Source organism: Zootoca vivipara, chromosome 8 (genome assembly GCF_963506605.1).
Source record: "Zootoca vivipara chromosome 8, rZooViv1.1, whole genome shotgun sequence".
Taxonomy (NCBI): Eukaryota; Metazoa; Chordata; class Lepidosauria; order Squamata; family Lacertidae; genus Zootoca; species Zootoca vivipara.
In genome coordinates, this window is record NC_083283.1 from 52,294,991 (window position 1) to 52,321,087 (window position 26,097).

The 26,097-nt window shown below is 41.7% G+C and overlaps 1 long non-coding RNA gene across 1 annotated transcript in view; it reads right to left on the minus strand.

Moving 5' to 3' along the window:
• Nucleotides 1–21,381, minus strand: part of LOC132592551 (uncharacterized) — a 43,186-nt gene extending 21,805 nt beyond the window's left edge. Inside the window, exons 1-2 of the long non-coding RNA XR_009558035.1 lie at nt 20,445–21,381; nt 9,064–9,164 (exon numbers count right to left, since the gene is read on the minus strand). This is a non-coding gene — a long non-coding RNA (uncharacterized LOC132592551). The remainder of the gene's footprint in view (nt 1–9,063; nt 9,165–20,444) is intronic.
• Nucleotides 21,382–26,097: the final 4,716 nt, after the last annotated feature.

Consider the following 26,097-nt stretch of genomic DNA (forward strand, 5'->3'; position numbering starts at 1 on the left):
GGGAAGAGCAGAGACATTTATACTTCAGCTGTTCAGGATGATGGATCCTGTATCTCACTGCAATTCTATGCATGTTTATTCAGAAGTCTCACTTTGTTCAGTGAAGCTGTTCCAATGGAAATGTGTACAGATTGCTGTGTTAATGTCAGATATTCAGCTATGCCTAGCTGTTGTAGTTTCCAAATCACCTTCAAAGGTAGCCCCACATAGAGCGCATTGCAGTAGTCCATGCATAAGTTAACCAGGGCCTGTACAACAGTGCGCAAGTTGGTAGGGGCTCAACTTGAATACTAGATGGAGCTGATAGCCACAGAATTAACCTGCACCTTCATGGACAGCTGTGAGTCCAAAATGACCCCCAGACTGTCCCTGGTCCTTTAGGTGCATAGTTATTCCTTTAAGGACCAGGAAGTCCCCCACACCTGCTTGCCCACTGTCCCCCAGAAATGCTTCTGTTTTGTCAGGATTCAACCTCAATCAATTGAACACCATATCTCTCTCTCTCTCTCTCTCTCTCTCTCTCTCTCTCTGTGTGTGTGTGTGTGTGTGTCTGTCTTTCTGCCTGTCCTTTAAAAAAAAAAACTGTTAGGTCCCACAGCTCATAAATGATTTCTCTATGAAATCTGTTTCTATAGCTGAGGGAAAGCTTGAGACAAGACTTGTAGCCCATGCATTTGCAGAGAAAGATGTAAGTTATTCATATATGTGCTTATCTGGCCATGGATCTGCAGAAGAGTTTAGCCCCGTGTGACGACCCGTGTCCCACTCTCTCTTACTATCACTGCGACACAGGAATCCAGAGGGGAAAACACCCACCCTCTTCTCCTGCCGCCTCAAAAATAAACCCCTTTTACTAATGGGTTTCTAAGTAAGGAGAGCCTTCCAGCCTGCGTGACCTGGTACCTTAAGGAACTCTAGGCTGTCCCACGGAATAACCTCTTGCCTCCAGTAAAGGGTCTCCCTCAGTTGGATTCCCCACTGTAGAAGTTTGCCCTATGCACTCTGGCAACTTCTTGGCACCTCAGGTTACCCTTCTAAGCCTCCTCCGTGTAACTCCAGGACACAAACTGCCACCTCCCTGCCTGAGGTGAGTTTTGCCCTCTCTTGAGCCACCCCGGCTGTGAGTCCTGGTACCTCGCTGGAAAAAATAAAGACGGACCTTTTTGGCAAAACAGAGATGAAGTTTTATTGTGTTAAAAACATAAGGGTTTCTTTAACGTGACATTTATTAATTAGCTTTGTTCCAGTTGTACAAAATAAACTCAGTCAAACATTTAACTTTAAGATTTCCTAGCCTCTTCACTGTCTTCATACAAGCCACCACATAACACCACACCACACCTTCCTCCCTCTCCCTCCTAACTGACCAAACCGACACTCCCTCCTTTCAAACCGGGCACAGTCCCGCCCCCATCAGGGTTCTATGCCAGTCAGGCTGGAGGTGGGTTAACTCTTTGTCAGCCGGGCAGAAATAAACATTTTAAAAGTGCTTCAATTTGTCACACCCCGCTAGCTATTTTCCTAGCAAAGTGATTGTGACTGAAGCCATTCTTAACCATCAACTAGAAACTAGATCCATTTGATAAGAGAAAGAAAGAAAGAAAACAAAAAAGGTGACACCTGCTTTGTGCATTTCAGAATAGTGGCTAGAACAGTTTGAATAAGCAGGTGCTGAATGCATTATCAGAGATAGCACAGACAAAGGTTATCTGCATGCACTGCACATTAAACATTGATTCTACTGCATTTAAGTTATGTGAAAAATTGTCTCCATCAGCAAATGATTTATCACATCAAAGCCTTTGTTTTTTAAAAAGTGCATTTTAAAAAATCTTTAAAATGTTGGAGCAAGTTGAGAACCTTTATTTATTTCCTTTTTGTGGACTTCTTTTTCTCACCCTATTCTCCATGCCAATGAATTTCCTGGTCTCGGGTGTTGAGTTATGATCACTCTGCAGGCAAAATGAGAAACTGAGAAACAAAATAAATTGTCAATGTGTGTGGGGTGCGTGTGTGTGCGTGTGTGGACAGCTCCAATGTTTTGAAGCAGAAGAAAAAGAAGAAGAAAAACCTTTAGTATGTAGAGGGAATAAGGGCAGAAGCCCAGTGCAGTTCATTGGAGATTCAGCATGCTCAATGGCAACAGATTGCTGAGTTTTTGCTGGGTGGGAAAACAAACAGAAAACTGGAATGCAGTATGGGAATGGAATGGAGTATCTTGAAAGAAAGTGTGGTTGGCTGGCTAAAATGCTGAACAGGACCACTTTATGCCATGTCACAGACTGGTTTGGCGCAGACTCAGAGAGTGGTGGGAGGCACCAGCTGGGAAACCCCCAAGGGAACAGGGCTCAGAACCATTATATTATTGGTGGGATGATGATGAGTAGTCAGAGGAGAGAAGCCTGGGAGGAGGTGTCAGAAGCTGAAGAGGTAACAGGATTTAGTGAGCGGGAAGAGACTGTGGCAGAGAGCAGTCCAGAATCAGAAGTAGAAGCTGCAGCAGGAGAGTGGGATGAGGGAGCAAGAGGCAGAGATTAGTCAGGCTGGTGAAGAGTCATGGGTGTCTTCCCCTCCTGCTGTGACAAGCTCCCCTCACCGCTGGTCTCCCAGAACCAGGAAAGGCATGATCCTGTTTTTTCTAATAAAGAGTTAACACCACTTTGTGTGATTTACTGCTGGCTAACTCCTGTTACATGCTGCAACATTTTGTTGCAAGTTTCACTTGTATATACTACGGTAATAGTGTAGCCAAAATAAAGCACCATGTATATTTTTTAGAGATGGCTGTGAGAAGAAGAAGAAGAAGAAGAAGAAGAAGAAGAAGAAGAAGAAGAAGAAGAAGAAGAAGAAGAAGAAGAAGAAGAAGAAGAAGAAGAAGCTGCCTGCCCAATGAGAACTAACCATAATTTGTATCCACAGACTGCTGAGTACCTGTTGGGGAATGTAAAACTGTAGGGTGAGGAGCAGGTAGGAATGAAATGGACTATCCTGAAGGAAGGTGAGACTGGCTGGGACAGTCAACAGAAGTGCTCCACACCACAAAAGTAATTAATAACTCTAAACAAATAATAAATATTTTGCTGTAGGTTTCAGTTGTATTCAGCTAATCTCTGTAAATGTGGATATACCATTGTTCGTAACCATGTTAATTTCAGGTTTTCGGGTTAATACTGGTCCTGCACATTGATAGGCCTGCTTAAAAACCTGCAGATCTGCTATCTGAAATTTCATAAATCTGGGCGTATTAAGGTGGGGTGCCAGATGACAACCAGTGTGATCTGAGAATGAACTCCCCCTAGGGCACACACAGATTTTCTGATTACTGCACCTCACTGGACAGAAGTAGTGGTCACGAAAGATTTCTTATATGGAAGCTGGTTCACCATTACTAATTTTCCAATTGACAAACCCCCGATAAGCTTCTAGAAGACCCTTGGAGCAGTTTCTAAACCACTGCTATAAGCCATCACTTCAGCGCAACGTAGCAACGTATAGAATTCGGCTAGGCTGAAGCAAGAGCTTACTTTTATACAAGTAGAAGTTCAGTATCAAAAATCCTTTAGCTCATGCTCAGGCAAACCTGCTTGCAAGTGTTTGAATGTGGAAACATTAGCCGTTTTTAAGTTGTTCAGATGCAAAGCATGAAAATGAGTAAGCACTGATTTATTGGGCAATTTGGGAGTACTTCACAAATAAATTAAATCTTTCTTCCCAGACTTCAAGAAAACAAATGACTAATACATAAGCACAGGTGGGGGGGGGAGAGAGGGAGACTAAAAGGGAGATTCAGAAGCAGCAGTGGATTTATAAATTGGAATTGGAACAATTTTACCTATAAAATATACCGAAGATAAGTACTGTAATTTTACCTCCAGTTATACATTTGCTTAAGTATATATAATCATAAGAAGAGCCCTCGTGGATCAGACCAAAGGCCCATCAAGTCCAGCATCCAGTTCTCATGGTAGCCAGTCAGATGTGTATGGGAAGCCCACAAGCAGCACCTGAGTGCTAAGGACGTGGGTGGCGCTGTGGTTCAGACTACAGAGCCTCTTGGGCTTGCTGATCAAAAGGTCGGCAGTTCGAATCCCTGCAACAACGTGAGCTCCCATTGCTCTGTCCTAGCTCCTGCCAACCTAGCCGTTTGAAAGCATGCCAGTGTAAGTAGATAAATAGGTACTGCTGAGGCAGGAAGGTAAACAGCATTTCCAGGTGCTCTGGCTTCTGTCATGGTGTCCAGTTGTGCCAGAAGCAGTTTAGTCATGCTGGCCACATGACCCGGAAAGCTGTCTGTGGGCAAACGCTGGCTCCCTCTGCCTGAAAGTGAGATGAGCGCCGCAACCCCATAGTCACCTTTGACTGGACTTAACCGTCCAGGGGTCTTTTACCTTTTTACTTACCTACATAGCACTCTCCCCACATGTCCTCTCCAGAAGCTGGAATTCAGAGGAATATTACCTCTGATACTGGAAACATTGCACAGTCATATGACTAGTAGCCACTGATAGCCTCATCCTCCATGAATTTGTCTCTGAGCTGCTCAGGAGTGTCTAGCCCTGTTTCGCCATTGAGGCAAAACAGGAATATACCACTGCACTGCACTGCTCTGCCGCCATCACCATTCCCACCATGCCGCCCCAAAAGATCTCACCGGAAGCTGGTGCCACCACCCAAGCCAGGTAAGGGAGGCATCAGCAGTGCAGTGGTGGCTTCCAATGAGATCTTGCTGAAATCTCAAAATTTCAGCAAGCTCTTGCGAGATTTCACTGTGATCTTGTGAGAGTTTGGTGAGATCTCACCGGAAGCTGGTGCTGCTTCTCTGGTGGAGATGGCGGGACAGGCAGAGTACCCGTGGGCTTCACCCTGACTCATGGGTAGGCCATCCCTGGAGTTGGTGGCCATCATTACATCCTGTGGAGGCAAATCCTATAAGTTATGCATGAATAAGATCATATGGGTTGCTGGGTGGATAGCATGTATCCTCCTTTTATTCTGCTGTAGTTCAAACAGCACATGAGCTCTGTTCTTCCTAAGCTATAGTATCTTAAACTATAGTCCCCATTTCCTGGCCTCTCCTAGAAGTTCCATCAACAGAACTACCTGGGCAGTACACAGTGAAATGTGTATTCATTTCTATAAACCATATAATGACAACAGCTATTCCACTGAAACTTTCTACCCGCTATCTCTTAATTTCTCACAAATAAAGCTGAACTTTCAAAAACTTCCCATAAAATATACAAGGCAGTGCAAATCGGTAGGACAGAGCTCCAGTTATCAAGATTTATGTAAGAGCCTAGTACAACTTTTACAGCCGCTGAAATCTAGCCGTTGAATACTTTTTCAAGCTGTACATTTCAACATAAAATTAAAGGATCTCACTTATTTTTCTAATGATCCATACTCTTCTGGAGAATAAAACATAGATCACAACTTTGCCAGCAAAAAGAAGGGGGGGTGTACTCTTGTGATAAGAAAAGGTGAGAGGGAAATGCAACCATCTGCTTTTATCTGCAGTATGACATCTCGAAAATGACTTGACTGTAAGCTTCATTCTTGGTTTTTTAAAAAAAGAATGCACAACTAATTTATCCATTAGACACAAATCCTCTACATTTAAGTACATGGGCTTAGGCACACCAGAGGTGGGGAGCTACGTTCAGCCTGCTGGGCAATGCATTCCAATGCTGGGTGGAGCAAACATGGGCAGGGCACACATGCACCCTCCCCCAAAGACCTGTGAGAGCCAGTGTGGTGTAGTGGTTAAGAGCGGTAGACTCGTAATCTGGTGAACCAGGTTCGCTTCCCCGCTCCTCCACCTTGGGCTAGTCGCACTTCTCTGGAGTCTCTCAGCCTCACTCACCTCACAGAGTGTTTGTTGTGGGGGAGGAAGGGAAAGGAGATTGTTAGCCACTTTGTGACTCCTTAGGGTTTTGATAAAGTGGGATATCAAATCCAAACTCTTCTCTTCTTCTTCTGTGGCTAAGAAACAGAGGGCAATAGCCAACTAAGTTATACTCAGAGTAGTGCAGATCCATTGAAGTATATTGGTTTCAAAGGATCTACTCTGAGGATCACTAACATTGGATAACACTCAGAGCCATGGCATACCACTTAATGAGTTTTCTGTTTGTTGAAGCAACTGTAATGCACTGTACTGCATGCTTTATGATTTTTAATTGCGTTTTTGCAGATATGCCACAGTTCACCTGAATGACGCTTGAGGAACACAGGTGGTTCACAGAGCATAGTTTGTGAACCCCTGATCCAAAGTGTTTTGCCTAATGTACACAGCCACCCAGCCAGCCATGTCACAGTGCAAAGACAAATGGGATCCTGCTAAATTGAGGGTCCTGGTTGCACTTGAAACCCTTAAGCCAGCCCCATGGGGTGTGTTGTGGCCCAAGCCTTGTCTGGATCGCGGTTGGCTGTTTGGGCCAATTGAGGTGAGTGGCATGATCCCGGGGACCTATAAATGCAACAGCGTGATGGGGGTGGGGCACTTGCTTCGCGCTGCCGAACACCCTCCCTATTTTAGCATTCATACGAGAAGTTCCTTAGAACAGAAGGTCATTGTTTTATCATCTCACAAATTGAAAAGGGCAAGATGTGGGGTGGGGAAAACAATTTTTTTAAAAGTATATTTCTTGAAAATTATCAGTCCAGAGCTTGGATGCCAGAAGGCATTCTCACCATGTGGGGAAATGCCCCTCCTGAAACCTGCACAGGAGTGGTGTGCTGCCTTTGCAGAATTTTTGAGGAATATTCCCTTAGATAAGGCATGGCCAATCTTGGCCCTCCAGCTGTTTTTGGACTATAACTCCCATCATCCCTAACTAACAGGAGCAGTGGTCAGGGATGATGGGAATTGTAGTCCCAAAAACAGCTGGAGGGCCAGGTTTTGCCATGCCTTCCTTAGATAGACTGTGTTTGATTTAAAAGGCTTCGGTGCCCAAATTGCATTCCACTTAGAATCAGCTGTTTCCATTTGTAAGTCTTTCTCCAAGGTACATTTAAAAGCTTCTAATCAGCCTGCAGAAATAAAAAGTACTCACAAAGAGCAGATACCAATCACTGTCCTACTGACCCAGATTTAATAAAATCACCCTGTGTTTTTCATCTATGATTTACTTGCATGGAAACTTAGGAGACTGCCTTACTTCTGAAAAGACATGGTTAGGATTCTGCTTTAAGTCTTTGGAAGCTGGCCTGAGAGCTTTTATAAACCATGCTGGTAGGATATAAGTTTTAAGCATTGATAAATAAAATGCACCCATACAGAATACATACTCAGGATGTTCTTCTAAACTGCAATAAATTACCGCAGATTTCTGGTTCATATGGCTTTTGACCAGCAAGTTGTGCACATGACCTATTCACACAAAATATTGTCAAGCATGTATACTAATGATTAAATTTGCAGTCAGCCTATTGATTCAAAATATTATTCTCACTGCCTCAAATGAGATCTTTTCATAGCTGCCAAGTTATCCCTTTTTTAAAGGGATTTTCCCTTATGCTGAATAGGCTTCCTCACGAGAAAAGGGAAAACTTGGCAGCTATGGATCTTTTTAAAATTTACTTATAACTTTTCTGGGGGGATTAAACCTCTAAAATGAATAGGATTTCATTTGTTTTTCCTCATGAAAGCATTTCTTTATGTACAAGCAAGGGTGCTTATACATAATGTCATTCTTCGCCTTCTGCAATGAAGTAAATAATCAAGTTGCATTAAGATGAACATAAATTAGGGACAATTAAAAGATCAATCAGGCTGCAGCGCAATAGAAAATAATGGATGCAAAGGCACTGTTAAAAACTGAACCAAAAAAACCAACCATGCCCTAGTTTATTATGCCTCATAAACTGGTTTTTATACTTTATTTGTAACAATGATCCAAAGTAGCATATAATAATCTTTTAATGAAGAGTAAAAGGGAAGGATTTTTATAGTTCAGGGGGGGGGGAGAGAGAAGATAAGAACAAGGATGCTGTGTGAGAGAAAGACCGATGGTGAATGAGAGAGGGGCAGGGAAGATAAATGTCTTCTATCCAGTTTTTCTAAGGAAAGCTTTCATGCTCAGTAATTGACATTTGAAGTTTGTATACCCGGAAATGAAATAATCTCTACACAAACTAATTGTTCCTGCCAAAGGAAGGAAGGAAGGAAGGAAGGAAGGAAGGAAGGAAGGAAGGAAGGAAGGAAGGAAGGAAGGAAGGAAGGAAGGAAGGCAGCAATATTTGTGTATCCATGTGTAGCTGTATTGGATGGTGTGTGAAGAATTAAAAAGTGAGTGGAACACATGCCTGGCAAATGTCTTCATATGATCCCTGTGTACCAATTTCATTGAAGATGACAACAACGTAAGAATATAAAAAGAGTCCTGCTGACTCAAGCCCAAGTTCCATCTGCTCCAGCATTCTCTTCTCACAATGGCTAACTAGATACCTTCAGGAAGCCTTTCAAGCAGGACCTGAATGCAACAGCATTTTCCCACCTTCTGAGCCAGCTTTGTCTGAGACATGCCCAAGGAAAAAACTAGGATGTAGGTTGGGGCACCTAATGTGGCGCCTTCTGGATTTGTTGGACTCCAACAACCATCAGCCCCAGCCAATGGTCAAGAATGTCAGAGGGCACCTGGACCACTGGAGGGCACCATGCAGACTACCCCTAAGCTGAGTGTTTCAGCCTTGCTACGCTGTGGGTTAAACCACAGAGCCTAGGGCTTGCCGATCAGAAGGTCAGCGGTTTGAATCCCTTCGATGGGGTGAGCTCCCGTTGCTCGGTCCCAGCTCCTGCCAACCTACCAGTTCGAAAGCACATCAAAGTGCAAGTAGATAAATAGGTACTGCTACAGCGGGAAGGTAAATGGCGTTTCCGTGTGCTGCTCTGATTTGCCAGAAGCGGCTTTGTCATGCTGGCCACATGACCTGGAAGCTGTACGCCGGCTCCCTTGGCCAATAATGCGAGATGGGCACCGCACCCCAGAGTCGGTCACGACTGCACCTAATGGGCAGGGGTCCCTTTACCTTTACTTGCTGCAGACAGTGTTGAACACTGACCTGAGTTGTGGCTGAGAACTCAGACAAGTTGCTGGACAGTCACCTGTATGCAGGTTGAACACAGTTGTAGCCAGATCTTCTTTTCAAACTTGTACAACCAGCTGAAAGACATTTCCAGGTAAAGTGGTCTGGAGATTGCAGCATTAAAGACTGTAGAATAACTGTAATATGGAATCGTGAAAGTAAGCTGAACTGTTTCAGCTAGATCCTCCTCCTCCTCCTCCTCCGCCTCCTCCTCCTCCTCCTCCTCCTCCTCCTCCTCCTCCTCCTCCTCCTCCTCCCCTTCTCCTTCTCCTTCTCCTTCTCTTTCTCTTTCTCCTTCTCCTTCTCCTTCTCCTTCTCCTTCTCCTTCTCCTTCTCCTTCTCCTTTACATCAAGAACCCAGCCTCCTCCCTCTCTTTCCTAATCCATTTATTCTATGCGTAGGCGTGATGGTAACTAATATGGGCAGAATATGAAGGTTTATTTTGCTTCCTCATATTGTAACATTGCAGTGCTTGTAATATTGTAATACAATATTGTCTATTTGGGAGCAAGATAATAAATTAGAAAAAAAGAGGAAAATCAGTCTTTACTATTTTGCTAAGGAGTAGCTTTTTTATTCATTAAGCAATAATTACAAAAGTAATCAAGAAATCTATATAAAATTGTTGGTTAGGGCTGTAACAAATTTGTCTACATCCTTGAGACAAGACAATAATTTACTTATATTGAAATATGTGATCACTGCTCCCCTTCCCCCTTTAATTTCAATACAACTAGAAGGATGCTACTTGGAAGCATCAGTGTGTTAAAAATAATTTATAGCCCAGTTATACAAGGCCAGTTTAATTAATCAGATCAAAATTAGAATTCAGAATGTGCAATGTTAGGCCTATAATAACGTTGGTGATAATTAATCTCCATCAAATCTCTGCTCCTCTTGATAAAGGTTGTACTTTAATTAACAGGTTAGTAGTGCAGTTAGTTTAATAGCTGATTTGGAAATATTTATTCTTCTGAAATGATATCAAAAGTAATATTATCAGTGTGCCAGACTGTGCTAGTTCATAAGACCAGTGGGTTGTATCCAACAAAGTCCATCTCAAAGCCAATCCTGGCCCTTTCCTTGGGCTTGTCTCGGGCAAAGCTGCCTCGGAAGTGAGCTTTTTCTTGTGCATGTCTGCTGCTCAATGTGTCATGAACCCAAGTGTGGCTTGGGTTGTGGCTTGCTGCTCCAGGCATAGCCTGGCAGAGGAGTGAAGCACCGGGACCACGGTGCTCATTTGCATCAAATCCCATTTCGACATCAACTATAGTTTCACAAGACGTACAAACCAGGCCATTTTCACACAATAGTAAGCTGTTTCTATGGTTACAATTGTAATATAAATGTAAAATAACAAAATCAGCAATCTGTCTTGAGATTCTCGAGTGTGTGAAGAATGTGTGGGCATGAAAGGCACTGATTAGTACCATTAAAGCTACAGGCTCCGTACCAATAGCCACAAATACAGGCTTGACACATTAAAAGTGAAAATCACCCATATGCACACGGAAAAGGAATTTTGTAAGATGTAGCAACTATCTTTATGATCCAGCTGGGAAAACAGCTACTAGTTCCATCAAGTGCCTCTGGATCCAGGGAGAGGAGGAGCAACAAATAAAAATGGATATTTCAGAATATTTCCTCCAGGCATGCCTATTCAGACATGTGATTCTACATCCCATGAGGAAAGTGGAGGCAAATCTCTGCAGTGGAGAACCTTCTGCACTCTGCATGATTTAGTAGCCGGATAATTCTGTGTCATAAATAGCATGTGATGTCACCACAAGAAAAGGAGGTTCTTCTGGCAGAGGGCAGAGGGCATGGAAACAGTGATGTGACAAGACAAGAGTACATGAGGCTAGAGTAGACGTTTCCAAGCACAATTCAAAGTGTTGGTGCTGACCTTTAAAGCCCTAAACGGCCTTGGTCCAGTATACCTGAAGGAGTGTCTCCTCCCCCATCGTTCTGCCCGGACACTGAGGTCCAGCGCCGAGGGCCTTCTGGCGGTTCCCTCGCTACGAGAAGCTAAGTTACAGGGAACCAGGCAGAGGGCCTTCTCGGTAGTGGCACCCACCCTGTGGAATGCCCTCCCACCAGAGGTCAAAGAGAACAACAATTACCAGACCTTTAGAAGGCATCTTAAGGTAGCCCTGTTTAGGGAAGCTTTTAATGTTTGATGGATTTCTGTATTTTGGTGTTTTGTTGGAAGCCGCCCAGAGTGGCTGGGGGAACCCGGCCAGATGGGCGGGGTATAAATAATAAATTATTATTATTATTATTATTATTATTATTATTATTATTATTATTATTATTATTATTATTATTGACAGTGTGCCCTCACTCTCCTTCCAACATTTAGAATCACAGGTGTAAGGTGATCATCCAAATAAGGCTAGAGAATTAACAGGCCTTAGATTGTGCAAGTCTGTTATTGATAGAGAAACAATTGACAAAGAATTTATGCAAAAGCTACCCACAGTGGCAAACTTCAAGAGGAAAGTGTGCAACAGAATCTATCAAAAGGTTTGAATGGTTAAAAAGGTATGTTGTTCATTACGTTATTTCTGGTCTTTTGCGTCAAGTTCAGTTTCTTCACCTGTAGGATTTGTATCACTCTTCAAATGTAGAAATGGCTTAGTTCTTGCATTAATATAACAGGGGAAAGATCGCACCCCATCTCCATAAAGCAACTTATTAAGTATGCAAAGACCTTTATGCACTGTAATAAATTTTAAAATGAATTCTATATTACAAGCATGATTTAAAGGTTCAGTGAAGGTTGCCATTGAAGATGAAATGTGTTAACAGCCTAGCCTTTGAGGTCTGACTCATATGCAGTATTTCTTAATGTACTGTACTTAAATTAGAGCAGTAAATGAATAAATATTTTACAGCATCAGCCATTATTTCAGTGGAATATTCTAAATGGGGTTCCCAACACACATCCATAATCTATCTGTATAATAAATATTCTCTCCAAGGCAATAAGAAATGGGAAGCCATCATATTAACACACTGTAAATATGGAATTATACCCGCTTTCAAAATGTGAGTGTGCATTTTTCATACTTAAGCAGTGATCCACAGCCCAGTGAAATCAAAACAGTGACACCCAAGCCAATTTTGTATTGTTTGTCTCAATGGGACAACAATCTGATTATTGGGTGCCACTTTAGCTGCAGATTCATTTGGCATCCTCTACTCGGTAAAGCATCCTCTACTCGGGGACCCAGGTGGCTCTGTGGGTTAAACCACTGAGCCTAGGGCTTGCTGATCAGAAGGTTGGCGGTTCGAATCCCTGTGATGGGGTGAGCTCCCGTTGCTTGGCCCCTGCTCCTGCCAACCTAGCAGTTCGAAAGCACGTCAAAATGCAAGTAGATAAATAGGAACCACTACAGCGGGAAGGTAAACGGCATTTCCATGTGCTGCTCTGGTTTGCCAGAAGCGGCTTTGTCATGCTGGCCACATGACCTGGAAGCTGTACGCCGGCTCCCTCAGCCAATAATGTGAGATGAGCGTGCAACCCCAGAGTCGGTCATGACTGGACCTAATGGTCAGGGGTCCCTTTACCTTTACCTTTACTCGGTAAATGGATCAAGGCCATTTTGCTTACTCCATTTGCGGTTTAAAATTTAGATATTATTTAAACGTGTTTGTGTGTGCGCAATTCTATGGTATGCTTTTCTGAGCAAAGCACCTTCAAAGAAGTTTACAGCAATTAAAAAAAAATACACAGAACCAAAACAATAAAACCTATCCAAAACTTTCATTACATAATGGTAAAGTCTTTATCCAGACAGTGGGACAAAATTACTTGAAGGCAAGTCAAAACAAATATGTAGATATATTTAAGGCTTCTTGAAAATTCTGGAATGCAGCAGTCAGCTGCAGTTCTTCTTTGTTCCAAAGATGCGGAGTTGCCACAGAAAAGGTACACACCTGGGTGCAAACTCAGCAAGAAGGCTTCTGAGATCTCTATGTGCAGGAAGGATGGTCCTGGTGTAGATGATCCGACAAGTAGCTCAGGTCCAAACCATTTAGAGTTCTAAAGGTTAAGGCAAGCACTTTAAAATGGCCCTGAAAATGCACTATGAACACCTCCCTTGTTCTTTTATAATGACAATGGCGCCCACCTGAGAGGTGTTGGAACAAAGTTTCAGTGAGTTCTGCTGGGGGGGGGGAGGCCTAGGCATAAGTTATTTTCCCCTAAGTACTTAGCAAAAATAAGTATCATTTCTGAGAGCTGAATAACCAAGATAAACTAGCTCAAAATAAACTCTCATGGCATAATAGTATTTTTCTGACAATGTGCAGGATGCTTTTTAGAGCTTTATATCGGAAAAAGAGAGACCTCTACTTTCTTTCATTAAAAATGCATGTTAGTGGAACATCATTAAAAGCACATGGATTTTCCTGGCAAAGTAGATTTGGGACCTCAGCCAGGGCATAATAAATAGCCTGTTCTCTGGTTTTATGGAAGAATTTGTCAATTTACCGCTCACTTACTTTCGTGTAGTCATACTGAAGCTGACATTGTCCCTGATTCAGTGATCAATGCATCAATCCATTGGATAGTTTAACCAACTCTTCTCAGGTCTTGTCAGCTTCTACGATGAGTACGTTTTACAAGTCCTCAATATGATGGACAGGGAGTTTTGGAGAGTTTTTATTTTACATGACGCTTCCCCACCCTCCTGCCCTGCCCAACCATTCACAGACTTCCAAACAGCCCAACTTACTAAAAGTCTCAGTTGACAGATACTGTTCTGGATGTTAGAAACCATGTTAAAATAATCTTATAAAAACAACAAAATAGGAAGGAATTGCATTGTTCAGATGAATCCTGTTGAATTTATGCTGATGATTCCTCTTTGTGACAAATGATGTGGCCATGTCCTTTGGTGTCTTCATTTTGGCTAGAAAATGTTGCTCAAAACAACTTGGTTTGGGGAAAATATTTGACATTTGTGTATGCTTCTGTGCTTTTAAATTATATTCCTGTGATGTGGGGACAAACAGATTGAAAAAGTGAAGAATCGGGGATATATGAAACATTGAGCAGGATAAACAAAATTTCCGAATTTAGGCTGCAACAGCATGCACACATTTCTGGGGGAAAGCCGATAGAATCACAGTAGGACTTGCTACTGAGCAACCTTTCATAGCATTGCACAAAATCCAACCAATTTAGACCACTTTCTTTCTTTCTTTGTTTTTTTAAGCAATACAATTTATTCTGAGAACCAGAAACAAACCAAAATGACTGGACAGGGTAGCATGTCACTTAAGACTACCACAAGCTCTTCAAATGAATTTATGCTACAGTTTTATGCCATCATGGAGAAGCAATACTGTCATATGAACATAAGGGTTCTGCTGGCTTGGACCAAAGGCCTATACCACAGGTAATATGTCACCATCATGACAGGTGATCATGAGAGTTGTAATTTCCCTGGAAGTCAGCATTTTCAAAAAATAGTGGGTGCAAAAGAGTGTGAATGCAATCTCCTTTGGAGATGGAGGTCCTTCTGTCATTTCTTCTCACACTGCAGTATAGCTATGGTTTAACAAGATAACTTTTTCACATAAGTGATCTGGACACTTTTCTGTGTGGCCTATTTCAAATCCCATAAGAATTGGGCATCATCATCAGAAAAACATTAAAATCCATGCTTGATAGTGTTATGAAGAATAAAAGTATGAAATATATGTTCTCATTTTTGCTTTGTAACAACCCCAACAGCTGAATCATAATTTATTTTCAGGCAAATGAGAAAGAAAGTTTACTTGAAGATGATTTATCTCTGTGACCTCAGGAAGATTTATGTGAGCTATTTATCCAAGTTAAACTTTATGAAAAGATTCTATTTCTTAATATAAAACATGCTCTTAATGTAACAACTAAATGCAATGTCTTACCTCCATATATATAATTTCATAAACAATAGCATGATTATTTAAAAAAGATTTATATAATCTCTACTTACTTTTCAGTAAGAAGGTGATCCCTTATTATGTGTGCTTCTAGTTTTAATGTGCAATGCAGGTTAACAAAAAAGTATTATCTTCTTAAATTAAGGGGAATTTAATCCAATTCTGATGTAATGTTCAAGGTCAGTGGTTCCTAATTCGGGGTCCAGGGACCCCTGGGGCTCTGCGTAACACACCCAGGGGGTCCAGGGCCCCAACCCTTGCCTCCCCCACACTACATTTTGTCATTTTTGCATAGTAATATCACAAATGTTATGGTCTGTTTTAGCGCTGCACGATTTTTCAATATATTGGCCGAAATCACACCGCGATAACGATTTTGACCTGGCAATACGCAGCAACATATCGCTCCTCACGCGAGGGAGAACAGGGCAGCCAATTTCAAGGCACCACCGATATTGCATGATGATCTCAGCCGATAATGCTTCTGATCTGAGCTGCCTTCCCTCATGCAGAGGGACACCAAGGCAGCCAATTTCAAGGCTCTGCCTTCCCCTCATGCTGACAGTGAACAGGGGAGCTGATTGACCTCACTTCAAGGCACTGTGGCCACTGTGGCACTAATTTCCCCTGGCAGGGGGGCGGAGCAGCTTTTCTCAGTCAATAGGAAAGCAGCAGCAGCCACAGTGGACATGCATCTTTGCTGGCTGCCCCAATGACAGCATTCCCATCCCTTCTCACCCAAACCACGCAGTGGAGGTAACTCCATTTCATCTCTTCCCCCCCCCCCTCTGATCTCTGTGGATGCTTCTTCCCTCATCTCCATGCCTGAGCTCCAGTTTCAGACACTGCGATATATCAGAATATTGTGATGTTTAGCTGCTGATAAATCATGATGCTGAAAGCCAGATATTGCTCAGCCCTAGTCTGTTTTTTTAGTATGCCTAAAATCCTTTGCTCATTAGGGGCTACCCCACATTTTGTTCAAACAATTCCTTTGCATAGGTAACTACCATAGATTTATCAACATTTTCAAAAGTAGGGGGGGGGCTGTGGCTTCGCTTTTGAAAAAAATGGGTCCTCAGTAATTAGCTTATTGGGAACCACTGTTCTAGATTTTATACATTGCACTCATGATAGTTAACAGTGCAATCCTATATGTATTTATTCAGATTCATATCCCATTAAGTAAGTGCAGCCTTTGACAGTTTTTTTAGATGCAAGGGAACTCAGCATGCAGCATAGCATATTATACATTTTCAAGGTTTCGGTGGGAGTTATTCTAATACACGTTTAATAATCAGTAAGCCCACAAAAATTCAGCAGAGTTGGATGTAAACAAATCCTTAGACACAAAAATAATTTAAGTCCCTTACCACTTTGCTTTGTTAAATCTGACAAGAACAAAGGTGTTTGGCCGTAGTGATAGACAAGCCTCACTCTCTTTTGCCTTGCAATATGATGTTCACACACAAATCAAGTGACAGCTGTAGGATGGGGGATACCGGCTTGGCAGTAGATATATGAAAGAAAGATCTAGATATTGTAGTTGATCATAAGCTGAACATGAATCAGAAACTTCTCATGGCTGCAAAAGAAAGACCAATGCAGTGTTAGACTGCACTAATAGAACTATAGTTTTCAAGCTATGAAAAGGAATTTCATACTGATCAGAGATCATCTGGAGTGCTGCATCTTGTCCTGGGTGTGAGCCTTTCAAAAGGATGCAGATAAATTGGGAGAAATGTTTAGAGGACAGCAATGGGCATGGGATGGGATGGAAAGCAAGTCCTATGAGGAATGGTTGAAGGACCTAAATAAATTTAACCTGAGGGCATGACAGCACACCTTACATAACTGAAGATCTAAAGGCCTTAAGTTAAAGGAACATAGATGTCAACAGAACATTCGGTGAAAATTCTTAACAATAAAAGCAATTTGATAATGAGACCAGTACAGTAGAGGTTAGTGCCCATTGGGACTGGTAGGGTGGAAGGCAGAGGTTCTAATGCTAAGAGAAACCAGAGCTAAAGCTAATGATAGGGCATAGCCAACTTATTCTGGTTTGGTCCCCACTGTCTTCCTGGCTGAATTCAATAAGGGCGACTCTTAGAATAAGGAGGAGAAAGGTAACAGCCAGTGACATCCCATAGACTGGTTGTAGATAAAGAGGTAGTCAGGTCGGTACTAGCCAATGGCAGTTTCAGCTTGGCAAGGCAGTGCCCCAACTTACTTTATTGAACTAACATCCACTGAATGGGATCAATTACCTTAGGGCTAGTGGGCTCTCCTTCCTAGAGATCTTGAATCAGAACAGGCATCCCCAAACTGCGGCCCTCCGGATGTTTTGGCCTACAACTCCCATGATCCATAGCTAACAGGACCAGTGGTCAGGGATGATGGGAATTGTAGTCCAAAACATCTGGAGGGCCGAAGTTTGGGGATGCCTGATCTAGACCAATCCTCTAATCAATGAAGGAACGCAGAGCTAGAACGCCTGAGCACACAAGGCTCTATGTTTCCATTCTTCATAGGTGAGATACATTTATGTTCAGGCCACTTTGGTATTGACTCTATTAATGTTGCAAAGCTTGGGAAGACATAGATTTCCCACAAATTGCATTTGATTGTCATGTCAGTAATTTCCCACATCCCCTTTGGATGGTCCTGTTCAGGAATCTTCCTGTTGTCTCAACCATCTCAAAAGTTAACTGGTACAAGTAGGAAATTTTCCAGAGAACTACAAGCTCTCTGCTGTCATTTCCATTGAGTTAAATGTCTGGTCTAACTGCTGTTTCTCTGCCTGCAAAAGAATAAAACACCCACACACCCTCAAGGTCATTGTGTCACAATGATGTGAGATGCAAACACTGCTTTATTTCAGTGATATCTCTTAGATGAAAGAGCCTGCTTGCAAATCAATTTGGACTTTAAAAGGGGGTGGGGAGCACAATGGTGCTTTTTTGCTTTGAAAAGTGAGCTGTCCTTTGCAGCAAGTGGGTAAAGGCAGGATCACCAAAGGTAAAGCTTCCTGAAGATTTATTTTAAAAGAAGTTGTAAATGGCATCCACTAACTTCTTTTCTTTCTTTTTGCTCTGCTACAAACAAGTTTGTTTCACATTAAAAATACTAATGTAAGAAAATAGCAGAGAAATAGTGCCAGGAACTCTAAATGAAATGTAATGTTTTGGACTCCAGGGCTTGATTTATTTGGAGATTAATGCACTTCTTGGGACCAGAGCCTGAACTTAACAATGCACTGGAGGCATATGTTAATGATCTAGTAAAACATCTCCTGTTGTGTCTCAGTGCTGTGTTTTGAAAGATAATGGAGCGCACATATTCTTCGCTGAAATCTGTAAGATTATTAAGGGCATGTTGACCTTGAAAAAGGTCCCCTAATCAAAAACAAGCCTATTACATTTATTTTTAAAATGAACAGTAATACTAGCCTTCTAATATTGTAATTATGCCTGATGAAACAGAAAGCTTTACAATAGCATTGTATACCGAGATCTTCATTTTTTCCCCCGACGAGCAGCAAAAGGAAATGTTAAAAATAATACAATAGACTATTTTATTGCTGTTTCATCACTCTTAACAATTTCTGTTTTGTTACCTTTCGAAATCTCATCTATGTTCTTGCAGCCTTTTCAGAAGTTTAATGGGGGTTTTTTCATCCCATTTTAAACGATCAACACAATCACTGAGTGCAGTGCTGATTGATTCATTGCCACATGTCAATTGGGGGGGGGTTACAATACAGTAAAAATATTTTCAATAAGAGGGGGCTACCATCCCTTTACAAACAGTGCCATTTTTAAAATCTGCATGCATCAGCATCTCGCTTGTTCACTATGATGCTGTTCATTAGCATATGGTACTACTCATTGGCGCATTTGAAAAATCAGCCACTATGTGTAAACAAAGATAGGAGTGCCTATAGCTTTAGCTTATCAACTGGTCCCTGAGAAGTGCACAGGCAAGTTAACAGTGCAATCCTGTATGTGCCTACTTAAAATTCATTCCCATTAGACTAATGGGGCTCATGGGCTGCAAAAAGATCAAACCTCTCCATTCTGAAGGAAATCAGCCCTGAGTGCTCACTGGAAGGGCAGATCCTGAAGCTGAGGTTCCAATACTTTGGCCACCTCATGAGAAGAGAAGACTCCCTGGAAAAGACCCTGGTGTTGGGAAAGATTGAGGGCACTAGGAGAAGGGGGTGACAGAGGATGAGATGGTTGGACAGTGTTCTCAAAGCCAGCGTTTCTCAACCGCTGTTCCGCGGCACACTAGTGTGCCGCGAGACGCTGGCTGGTGTGCCGCAACGTGCGGTGACGAGAAGGGCGATTTGCACTGTCATGTTTGCATCACTGACCCGCATCACTGTTTGCATCACTGTTTGCATCACTGACCCGCTGGAAAGCAATATTTCTCCTCCTCTTTCCCAAAGCTCAGTGCAAACGAGCCTGGTGGCCGCCAATACACAGCGCTGACCCGCCGGAAAGCAATATTTGGCAAGTGTTTCTTACAGTCATAATTATAATATAGGGCGGCACAGAGTTAAATTTTTTAACCTTTTTAATGGTGGTGTGCCTCGTGATTTTTTTCACGGAACAAGTGTGCCGTGGCCCAAAAAAGGTTGAGAAACACTGCTCAAAGCTACCAACATGAATCTAACCAAACTGTGGGAGGCAGTGGAAGACAGGAGTGCCTGGCATGCTCTGGTCCATGGGGTCACGATTAAACGACTAAACAACAACAACAACAGCAACAGACTAATGGGATTGCAGCTTTAGTGACTACACCTGAGTCCCTGGAGAACATTTTGATCATGAAATGACTTGATTCTTTATAGAAATGATATTGCAACTACCTATTGCAACAAGTTCCATTGAAACCTTGTTGCCTTTTTTTTTATTCTACAAACCTACTATTTTGTTAGTTGAGGTTAAGCTTTACTGTTATTTGAGGTTAAGCTTTACTGTTTGTGTCATATGTGTTAAAATCATTGATCAGGTTTATAGAATGTCAACTACACTAATTCTTTTAGCTGAATACTTTGCTGTTCCACTTACGAACTTTAGAATTTTCAGATAAGGAAATGCCTGGAATTCTAAAAATATGCATAATTCTAAAGATCTATAGCAAAAAAAAAATTATTGTGCCAGTGAAAATGTTATTATTACATGATGAAGAGAGAAATTGTACTCCAAATCCATTCTCAAATGCATATTCTTGATCATCCATGGCACATCCATTTGAGAATGTATTTGACACACCATTTTAATTTTCTTCACATAATAACATTTACACTAACACTATTGTCGAATGCTCTTCACACTATACACTGATTCTATGATTCTATATAGGTTAAGAACATGTGATGCACTTTGTAGTAATCATACTTTTAAAAACCTACCCCAAAAATCCTGATGTGTTGTGATCAAGGAGTCTATTTCACACCATACTTCTTTAGACACCATATATTCCGATGGATCCTAATATGTTTTGGCAGCAAAAGTCACAGTGCAATGGGGTGAAATGAACTTATCCTGAGTCAGCTTTAGATGGATAATCTGGAACATCAAGCAAATAGCTGCTTTAAGACAACAGGTGAAAGGAAATTGGTGTGATCAACGAAGGAGATTATTTCAAAGTGTTAGGCACCTTATAATGCCATCTACAGGTGACAGTAAAAAAATCTATAAATCAGAGAAACCCCATATGTTTTCTCTTTTTGTATTTGTCTTGTACATGATAGGTTGAAACAACATAATTTCCACTGTAAATCAGGTAAGTGTATGATAAATTAAATAATCCATCAGAGACAATAAGACACAGAGACAATAAGTACTACAGAAACATGAGAAATTTAATTTCTGAAATGGTAACTTGGGAAAACCACTATATTTACATACTACTCTAGGCTAGTAAGATGGCTAGGATTCATGTCAGGAGCTGGCAGGATGCCAAGAAAAGCAAATTGATTGACAGTTATCCAATACATGTCTACTCAGAGTAGAATCATAGAATCATACCGTAGAGTTGGAAGAGACCACAGGGGCCATCCAGTCCAACCCCCTGCCAAGCAGGAAACACCATCAAAGCATTATTGACATGTGCCTGACAAGCCTCTGCTTAAAGACCTCAGAAGGAGACTCCATCACACTCCTTGGTAGCAAATTCCACTGCCGAACAGCTCTTACTGTCAGGAAGTTCTTCCTATTGTTTAGGTGGAATCTTCTTTCTTGTAGTTTGAATCCATTGCTCCGTGTCCACTTCTCTGGAGCAGCAGAAAACAACCTTTCTCCCTCCTCTATATGACATCCTTTTATATATTTGGACATGGCTATCATATTACCCCTTAACCTTCTCTTCTCCAGGCTAAACATACCCAGCTCCCTAAACCGTTCCTCATAAGGCATCGTTTCCAGGCCTTTGACCATTTTGGTTGCCCTCTTCTGGACACGTTCCAGCTTATCAGTATCCTTCTTGAACTGTGGTGCCCAGAACTGGACACAGTACTCCAGGTAAGGTCTGACCAGAGCAGAATACAGTGGTACTATTACTTCCCTTGATCTAGAGTAAGGTCCATTAAGTTCAACAGGCTATTCCCAGATAAGTGTGTGACTATGCTAAGAGAGAAAAAAGGTATCTCACTCTGTTCTTTTCCTCTTGTCACTGGAACTGGGGCTGCCATGTTCAAACAGAGTTATAGAGTTAGTCCATTTTTTTTGAGGACTGCTTTTCTTGATACGGTTTTATCTAGTGTACATATCTAACACACACACCTTTAAGGTAGTTGCAGATTCCTATAACCAGATTAGAAACCTCTCATATCTTGCAGATGAAAAATAATATTGCTATAGTATCCTTGCTTTTACTGGTCAGAAATACTTGCAAATATTGCTGTACTCAAACAGGGTTTTCCTAGAATCTTTATATGCTCACAACTATTCCTAGTTTTGAATAATGCAGCTCTCCTTGGAGAATTGTCCCTTTGGACAAAGGCCTGGTTCTCACATCACATTATACTATAACTGGAAGCAAATGATGGATTAATATGAGGAAACATCATACATGTGAATCCTACTTACAAGATTATTGCTCCACTCCTCCCTGCTGGTGCTGCACTGCCAGAAAACAAGCCAGATTCTGCACCAGGGCTCCTGGTTTGCTTGTTTGTTTCCAAACAAACCATGAACAGTAACCAAGAGGTGTTCTTGGCGTACTGCCATGTTCAAACAAAAAATTTAAAAAAAATTCCTTCCAGTAGCACCTTAGAGACCAACTAAGTTTGTCATTGGTATGAGCTTTCGTGTGCATGCACACTTCTTCAGAACAACATGACAAGTCAGAGTTTGGCTTGTTTTTTCTGCTGGTGTGGCAGCAGCAGGAGTGAGGTAAGACTAGAATGAGAACTTTAAAGCAGTGTGAACCAGCAAGCACACTGCTCATTCACTTTAAGCCATTGTTTGTTAAACGATGTAGCATGTAAAGTGGTCCTTTGTTTGAAACCTACCCCTCAAAGATATAGTACACCATTTTTTTTGCTTTCTATTCAAAATCCTTAGGCAAGTGCCATATATATTTTATGATAATTAAATGGATTAATCATTTCCTAAGTTGCATATCAAATGTACCACAAAATAAGATTCATGTGCATGCCCTGTTGAGAGCAGAATAGGCCTCCAGCTGCATGATAAAATAGATGAAACTCTAATGGCACTCTGCAGGGTTCTTTTAACCTTTGTGGGCTTGAGACACATTTTCACTTGCTGTTGTACACCTGAGCACTAATGAGCCATGATTATAAGGTGGATGGGATGACGCATATGTCACATTTAAATGCATAACTTTCTTCAAATTCATCAACAGCCACAGTAACTCTATACGGGGAAGGGGGAAATAGGATTTAAAAAATGATGAAAAAGAATATGAAAAACTTTTGAAGTAAAGTGATAAGCTTACAGTGTCTTTAAAAAGGTAAAGGGACCCCTGACCATTAGGTCCAGTCGTGACCGACTCTGGGGTTGCACGCTCATCTCGCATTATTGGCCGAGGGAGCCGGCGTATAGCTTCCAGGTCATGTGGCCAGCATGACAAAGCCGCTTCTGGCAAACCAGAGCAGCACATGGAAATGCCGTTTACCTTCCCGCTGTAGCGGTTCCTATTTATCTACTTGCATTTTGACGTGCTTTTGAACTGCTAGGTTGGCAGGAGCTGGGACCAAGCAACGGGAGCTCACCCCGTCACAGGGATTCGAACCTCCGACCTTCTGATCAGCAAGCCCTAGGCTCAGTGGTTTAACCACAGCGCCACCTGGGTCCCCACAGTGTCTTTAGCCCATTGCTATTTGACGGACCAGTTTTGGATGTAAAGGGTGCTCACTGGGAAACATTCAGACATTCAAGTAGCACAGTCCAGAAATAAATGTATCACATGTGATGCTCCTGTGAATGCAGGATTCTCTGCACAGTGAGAACAGGAATACATTCCTTTAGATTACAGACGCTGTTCTCACACCCCTTAATATTCCCACTATCCAGGATCAATCTGGGCTGAAGCATACAGTACCTTTGAATTGCAGCAATTAAAAGTCCTGAACCAATTATTCTGATCTCACAAATCACAACCCTCTGGAGATCCCCCAAAGGCTCATATAGGATTTCCTGTATCCTAGAAATCTCTTCCCATTTAGCCATACCACACACAAAGTAACACTTGTCTCTCACAGTGCTACATGCACACCACAACTGGCAAAACTGCAGGTTCATTATGCATGAGTATTTTTCCAGTGCTTCCCTATTTTCCTGTGATGAACCACTTCAGCAATAAAATTAGTATCTGAAAATACCCCTCCCCCCCCCGTGAAAATGTATGCAATTTCCCATCCACCCTGTTTTAAGGCGTGAAAGCTCTGCTATAATTTATACTGTACTGCAAGCAGAAATATAGGAAAATGGTAAGAACTGCTTTTTAATGCCTGGCTCAGTCTCCTATCAGCATTACCGGTATTTGTTCTCTCCCACCAAATTGGCCAATGACCTTATTAAGATATGAAAAGGAATATAATTGGAAGGCTGTTGATTTAAAACAATCAGCAATAAAAACAAACATTGTTATGGAGAGGTGGGTAGGAGTAGAGGAGTAATACATCCTGCAGCCATAAATAGTGTTCAGAATTCTGTATCAGCTATATCATAATTCTGAAGGTACATTTCCAGAGCACATAACAATAATTCTGTAGAAAGAACCTAATTGCATTTGAAATATCGGCAAGAACTTTGAGGGGTGAATCCACATCAAATAAACATGACATGCTGTAAAATAAAAGTCAAAACACATTACCAGGCAATAATTAATTTCTGAGTAATTTTTTTATACAAAACATTCACAGGACAGCTCTTCTGTTGATCATAATGTACCTACTCAAGCAATTTTTGATTGTCCAAATACTTAGGTACAAGCAACTTTCCCAGCATCTATTTTCTGACCCACCTACTTATGTCAGCACAAACTGGGCATTCTCCGTCTCTCTTTTCTTACCACCAATCAATAATGGATTTTTGCCTTCCTCTTGAAATGTGTCACTGCTTAGCACAGAACTAAGAAACCTGAGCCAAAAAAAATGCATTTATTCATTCCTTCCAGGCTTTGACCATGACTGACTAGGGGCGATCTCTGCCTGCACTGTGCCTTGTCCCCTCCAGCACCCTCTAACACTTACAATGCTTCAGAAGCTTCTTTTGAAACTGAGATTTCCCAAAGTAATTTGTGATACATATGGAGACAGAATTCAAAAGAAGTCAGCTTATGTATGCATCAAAGGGGATTGTGGCCCCAACAGTTAACAGGAATTCCTCATCAGCCATCCCAAGGCAGCTCACAAAATTAAAACATCAAAAACAATTTATGCATAATAACATTCCCCTTTAAAACAAAAGAACACGGAATGCAGACTGAAACAAAAACATATTCAGAGTATGTTTAATGGGAAATCATACATATGGGGCTACTGCTGGAAAGACTCTGTCTCTGCTGCCCACCAGCCAGATGTATCTTACCTGCATCTTCCCTTCACCTGGTATATCCACCCTTCACTGCCATAGTGCCTTTGCCACACTCAAACATTTGCAGCCCTATCTCAAACAAATGCCCACATTATGAACCACATTCCAAATATTGTTCTCTCATGCAGTCGGATACACTCAAAAATCTGGAAGTGTGATAGAAGAAAATTCCATTCAATATTTAAAGTAATAGTCTAAAGTAATATATTTAGATAATAGAAATATAATGTTGATTTGCTTCATCACACACACTGGAAATTTTCCCTCTCATTTTTGCAGCCTGTCAAAGCAGCCTCAGCCTGTCTCCACCATTTCACAATCTGTCAAAGTGGTTTGGCCCAGAAATATTAGCAATACTCATTGATGTGTAAAACTCCTAAGAATTATTCCATGTGGGTGACCTGTAGTCTGTTCAAAGAGAACTTGTAGAGCAGGGATCAGCAAACTTTTTCAGCAGGGGGCCGGACAACTGTCCCTCAGACCTTGTGGAGGGCCAGAGCATCTTTTGAAAAAAAATAAATGAACAAATTCCTATGCCCCACAAATAACCCAGAGATGCATTTTAAATAAAAGGACACATTCTACTCATGTAAAAACACACTGATTCCCGGACTGTCTGCGGGCCAGATTTAGAAGGCGATTGGGCCAGATCTGGCCCCGGGCCTTAGTTTGCCTACCCATGTTGTAGAGGATGTCCTCTGGAAAATGTGCATGTATTTCTACAGCAATTTTATAGACCAGCTTTATCCACTTGCTGATACCCAGAATGTTTTAAATAGAAATACATTAACAGATGCATTAAATACATTACATGTATTTTTATAAGTAAGTCCCGTTGAATTCATTGTGACTTTCCCACTCCAAAGGTAAGTGGATAGAAAATTGCAATAAAACTGCATTAGAAAACAACTGCATCCATATGAGTGAAAAAATATTCTAAATAATAGTGGATGGTGCCAAATACCATATCCATCCAGTACAGCTAAAACGTCAATTGGC